The sequence below is a fragment of the Hippoglossus stenolepis genome, chromosome 24, assembly GCF_022539355.2.
Source record: "Hippoglossus stenolepis isolate QCI-W04-F060 chromosome 24, HSTE1.2, whole genome shotgun sequence".
Classification (NCBI taxonomy): Eukaryota; Metazoa; Chordata; class Actinopteri; order Pleuronectiformes; family Pleuronectidae; genus Hippoglossus; species Hippoglossus stenolepis.
The window spans coordinates 8,682,300-8,688,299 of record NC_061506.1 but is presented as its reverse complement, the minus strand read 5'-3'; the positions used below and the strand labels follow the sequence as shown (position 1 = coordinate 8,688,299).

The following is a 6,000-nucleotide window of genomic DNA, read 5'->3' as shown; positions in this document are numbered from 1 at the left end:
AATAATCACTTTAAGATAGTACATTTTCCTCCATGCTCTGACTTGGAGAGGGGAAGTTTAGAAGATAAATGGTGAAGGAATCTGAAATTTGGTGCAGCTTGAATTTAAGGGGACTGTTGGGCCTGGGCAGAGGTGAGAGCTCCACTGAAGCCATTCTAGTTATCATTATTTTATTATATGAAACTATGACTTAATTACTAATCTAAAATCTAAGAAACAATTTAAAAGAAGCTCAGTTTCCATTTCAGAGGTCACTATTTTCCACAAACTGACCCTTCTCAACATCAAATAGTGTTTTAAATCTTGGTTCTTAAACACAACATATACATCATTTCATTTATTTACTGAATCCAAACAAGAAGCTTGAAATCAACGTTGAAGTGATTATCTTTAAAGTCACTTTGAAAGAAACGAATGCAAACACAAAGATAAGTCTGTGACCGCTTTGCAACACGTGCTGAATTGTCCCTGCAGTGTTTTTATGTCCCTGAACATACATGTACACACACACACACACACACACACACACACACACACTGCTGCTGTTGTTGGTCTGCAGCTGCGTGCTCTCCACTGCATCCCTGTGCAGTACAGTGAGGAGGCGCAGGAGGCAATATGGGGCAGAAGTCTCATTGGCCAAGTCTGGGAGTGGAGGAGGTTGTGTGTGTGTGTTTAAATGGTTGTGTGTGTGTGTGTGTGTGTGTGTGTGTGTGTGTGTGTGTGTGTGTGTGTGTGTGTGTGTGTGTGTGTGTGACAGCCTGTGTCACACCACCAGATAGTTAGATACCACCGGCGGGGATTTGACATTTAGTGTTTTTTGACAAACTTCTGACGACCGCCTCCCGCAGATCATTATCAAAGCGTTGCTGTCTGTATAATCAAGACGAATGCTTGCGAAACACAACGATGATCATTTTGTGGAGGAGCAACTCTCGAGGATCCAACAAGGGAGGGGTGCTGGGAGGCTGGGGGGGTGTGGGGGGGTCTCCTAACACATACATTTCCATTTTCTCAAAGACAGATTTGTTGGCAGCACCCATATAAAGCGACACCCCGACGCTGACAATGTTTCTGTCAACTTATTGAATCTTCGGCAGAAAAAGGGGGCAATCTCGGAGGCAGAGCGCAATCTAAAACATTGATAAATAAATATGGGATATATGAATATGTTTGTTTGTTTGTTTGTTTGCGCTTGGTGTCGATTCAATCCCCGCTCGCCTTAGAAAGCTCCCCAAAGACTGATTGGTGTCATGCACTGCAATTAACTCCACGAGCACCGTCTATAAATCAACTTCCTGAACTCGGCGTGGAGGAGATGATGTTTGTGAAATTAGCGCCATCCGCCGCTTGTATTGTAGGGGGGGAGGGGGCAGGGGAAGAAGAGGATGGAGGGAACGTGGTGGGTGTTGATTTTCAAAATAACGGCCCCTCTGATATCTTATATTCAGAAAACACGCAGAAACAAGTTTCAGAAAATCACGTTCATTCTTCAACGCGCTGCGGGGGGGAAACGCCGCCGCCGCGCTCATTTTCTTGACGTTTTGAGTGGCGACTGCGCTTTTTTATCTTAACTGATCGTCTGTTTTGTTGCAACTGAAGCGCCGGCGCCCGCCTCATATTCACCTCCCGCGCTTTCATGGCACTATGAGCCATGAGCTGCTGTCACTGCCTTCACAGAAGTGAGGCATTAAGGTCAATTATCATTCCATTCAGAATCTCGCTCGACTACTTAGATTAAGAAAAACACTTATTTGCCCACATGGTCCGAGCAGAGTGATATTTCTCTGACTGAGACCAGCGTATCAGGAGAATGCTTTATTGCTTTACTTATTCATGTTTCATTTGCTATTCCTTGTGTGAGCGTATGCGTTTGCATCCTCGAACACATACAGTATATGTGGTGTGTTCTCATGTGTGCGTGCATTCCCTCGCAAGTGGAGCTGATAGCGCTAATCCTGTTTACTTCTCTTTGCCTCCCTCCTCGGTATTTCAAACATACCTTATGCCTTTTCTCGACTTCAAGGCGTATCCGCGGAGGAGAGCGCGGCCCCTGCCCTGGCGATCCGGCACACACACGCCAGAACAAAGGGAGTCCCCCCATATTCCATTCCCTCTCTGAATATGTAAAACACAGCAGCAGCAGCAGAGTCAACGCTGAGAAATTACCAGAACTATCTGGGCCATTGACAGGCCTCCCCTGTGGTCAAATGGGCCATGGCTGTGTTTGGTAACCCCCCCCCCCCTCGCCCCCGTTCGGGTTTTCCGTGGCTCTCCATAGATAACCAGCAGGGAGGAGACTCACTCAGTGGGCAAGCTCTGGCAATCGGGCACGGGGAATTCGAACGAGTGTGACTCTGCCCTTAAAGCCTTTCTTTAATCTCCCCTGGTAAAGTAAGTAAAATTGAATATTTCCCGTTGCCCCAAAAGGACAAAATAAGCGGCATTTTATCTGTTGATGGAGCCGTTGATCGATACTGACGGCTCCAACGTCTCCTGCTGAGATTTTTTTTACTTTCAAAACTCACTTTCTTGATCTTACTCATTTTACAAAATCACTCGTAGTTTAAAATGTTTTTGGCCTCAGAAGGTTTTCGATAAATCTGCCCCTTTTTTTTTTCCCGGTGATGATATTTTGAACCATTTGTGATTCCTCTGACCCGCTGGCACCGCTGCGGCCCGCCACCGGCATCAGGGGAGATCCTGATTCGCAGAAGCCATGGCTGCTCCTCAAACCCTCCGGCAGATGCTCCCTCTCTCCTGCCTCGCCAGCCGGCAGCGTGCCTCCTCTGACATGCCTGCGTGTCTGTCTGCCTGACTCAGTCTGTCCATTCGTCCGTCCATCTGTCCATCAAGCGGATGAAGCCTGATTATAAGCCTTGATTATTAAAACGCACACTGGAATTTAAAGGGGGCTGTAGTGGGGTATTTGCCATCCCATAGACTTCTAGAAATAATATCTAAAATTAGGAAAAGAGGATTCATGGAAGGCAATATGTTCCCATGAATGATTTATTAACTGTCAGTGGCCAGGTTGGCTGATGAATGATTGATGGCAACATGTTGCAGCGCTGAGCCCTGTTCCTGTTTCTAGATATTTTAACTAAAACTTTAATGTTTAGGGTCGATTACAGGCTACTGCACCTCAACGATTCTTAAAGCTGCACAGATAATTATTTTTGATTAGAAATGTAGCTCGAAAAGCCGAGTGTAGTGTGTGAGGAGTCACACATAGAGTATATACGGTGTATAAATATTGACGTAGACTCAGTACAGAAAGAGCATATGCAGAAGTGCCTGTAACCTGTATTCTCTCGCATGGCCAGCAGAGGGTGACTCTACTGGTTGCAAAGTTTTTCCTATAAAGTTTTATGTAAGCGGATGGATCAAACTGAAAAAGTGCACTTCGAATAATGTTTTCTCAAAGATGGTTCCGGTCATTTTAGGTATGATGTATGTGGAAATGCTTATGTTTTGGATAAGCATGGTTTTCATACGTTATACGATGATATTAAACTGAGTGAAACGCCATCATTGACAGCAGAGACTGACTCAGGATTGGTCGAGCGTGTGTGTCGGCAGGACGTCAGTACCGCTGCTCCACACCATGGTGGCTACTGCACCGGCTCCACATGACGTCATCAGCAGAAGATGGCAGCATCCGTATCTGGGATATTTTTGGCTTCCTTTCTAGATAGCGGGAGGAAATGGAGATGCATCATATATCTTTGTTTACAGTCAATGGTCCTGACACTTTCATTAGTATCGTTTCCAGAAGCTCAATTCAATTCCAATAAAAAATAAAATCCACAGTAAATTACCTGCCCAGTACAAAATAGCAGGAAACTGTCTACATGTGATTAATAGTTGTTAGTTTTGATCTCTGTTTGTTTTCTTAAAATGACTGAAAAGATGAAGCAGAAGAGTAAAACTACGTCCGATAGGGACAGTGTGTAGTATTTATAAATGTTGTCACACATTTTACAAATGAGAAACTTTCTGGACAACACAATGAATACTGAATAAATCATACCATTAATGACTGGAAGTTTGTTTTAGTTTTGTGAGGTTTTTTTTTTCAGGGCTGATGGACCCTGGAATGGGGCACCGGCCATCTGCGGTCTTGTGTGTGTATTAAATGTGTGTGTGTGTGTTAGAGCTGTGGTCCAGCGTCCATTGGGGAAACTCGGCTGCTGCCCCACTTTCTCGCTCTCATGTCAGACCGGGACCATCTGACGGGGCTAAAGACCAGTGTCACATGTCTATATTTGGCCGTTGCCGCCGCCACTGCCAGGACTCAGCACTGCAGTTGTTTTCCAAAATGCACGGGGGCAATCGATGATAATGAGGAAGGACATTTTAATTAGGGCTGTCGCAACCTGGAGACGACATGCGGGCTTCGCTCGGTGGGGGGGCAAGAGGGAGGACGGGAGGGGGTCTGGTCACCATCACACCTACTGGGAGTTTGACGGGTGAAAGTCTCGCTGCATTTTTAGAGGGAAATGAAATCTGCATAGAGGGCTTCACTGTGATGAGTAATGATTTGTATTTCAGTCTTAAAATGTTCTCAGCTTAAGATAAGAGCACTGTCGAGTGCAAACTGAGTGTAAAGTTGCATTAAAGTGGGTAAAGTAATATATTGTTAAGTAGTTGTAATGCTGTCTAGGTGTTTGGGCATCACTCGCTCTAACTCCCATTGGCTGAACCTGCTGAGTGAAGACTTCCTGGTTCAAAAGCAACAAAAGAACCTGACTGGATGGATTTCTGTGAATCTTGAGTGCAAAGATCCAATCAGGACAAAGTCTAGCAGTGATTTTATTTAATCCATTTACCAGTTTTTAACTTTAAAATAGTCTTCATGTTGAAGTCCAGATTGTAATTACAACTGTTAACTGGCAGCAGTATGTGTCATAAATCCTGCCTCCTCCATGTTAGCAGATGGGACCTCAGCCACACTAAAAGGGATACTGTACAGACCCTGACTCTAAATTACGTCCAAAGCGCAGGATGGCAGCTTCGTTTTTAAGATATTAAGATAATATTAAGATAAGGTAACGGGATAAGATAATGGAAGGGAGTGGGAGGGTGTCATGCATATTATATACGGTCCATGTTTAGCACCAAAAAGACATAGAAATATGGAGGCATCAAGTCATCCAAAGGCCGTCATTCATCATTATCAAACCTAAATTTAAAAAGGGCAAATCATGTAAATTATGTGAGTGGTTTCAAGGCAAATAAACGAGAATCCGTCCCGTCTCTAATTTCCATCCCTTTACGACACAAACACAGTCAAATGACATTAGAGTGATGCTGCGTTCATTCGGAAAAATTCACATCGAGCAACTTAGAAAAAAACAAAAGTGAAAGGCTGATTTTGCCACTCACTGAATATCCTGGACATTTCACTGACCCTCAGCTAACCCACCAACTCTTAATAACCTCTTGTTAATCTGCTGTAATGTGACAGGAAGATTAACTTTTTACAAGCGAGTGGATTGATCCAACTTACTGTTGTGGGGTGGGTTCAAAATGGAATAAAAAATGTTCCACATTACATACTAATTAATGCAGAGACGACCAACGCCAACATCTCTAAATGACAGCCGTGCAAATTTCTGACACGCAGCGTGGACAAGCATCTCCCCAGAATCGCCTGCCATGCCTGCAGGTCATTATTTGTGCATTGTGAAATCAAGTGATGAAAAAAAAATCAAGAGGGCAAAACTCATATGTTGCATTTCTCTAACGCAATATGAAATCTGCACGAAAACGCCCGCAGAAAGGGACGAAGTTTTGAAAATGAAACTCATTAGAGATCAGATCATTTTTGTGGATGCAAGACGAGAACAGAAGAAAATTCCAACCAACGCCAGAAATAGGGCTGCTGAAAATTAAAAATTGATTATTTCGTAGGGAATTTACATGATATGACCCATCTTGCCCTACATTCACACGCCTCTTAGATCAGACTCACACCCAGAGAATGACTTCTGAAAAGAT

At 44.0% G+C, this 6,000-nt stretch overlaps 1 long non-coding RNA gene across 1 annotated transcript in view; it reads right to left on the bottom strand.

Annotated features, from left to right (window-relative positions):
• Positions 1 to 3,560: 3,560 nt before the first annotated feature.
• LOC124851411 overlaps positions 3,561 to 6,000 on the bottom strand; it is a 138,611-nt gene continuing 136,171 nt past the window's right edge. Inside the window, exon 6 of the long non-coding RNA XR_007032465.1 lies at positions 3,561 to 3,687. This is a non-coding gene — a long non-coding RNA (uncharacterized LOC124851411). The remainder of the gene's footprint in view (positions 3,688 to 6,000) is intronic.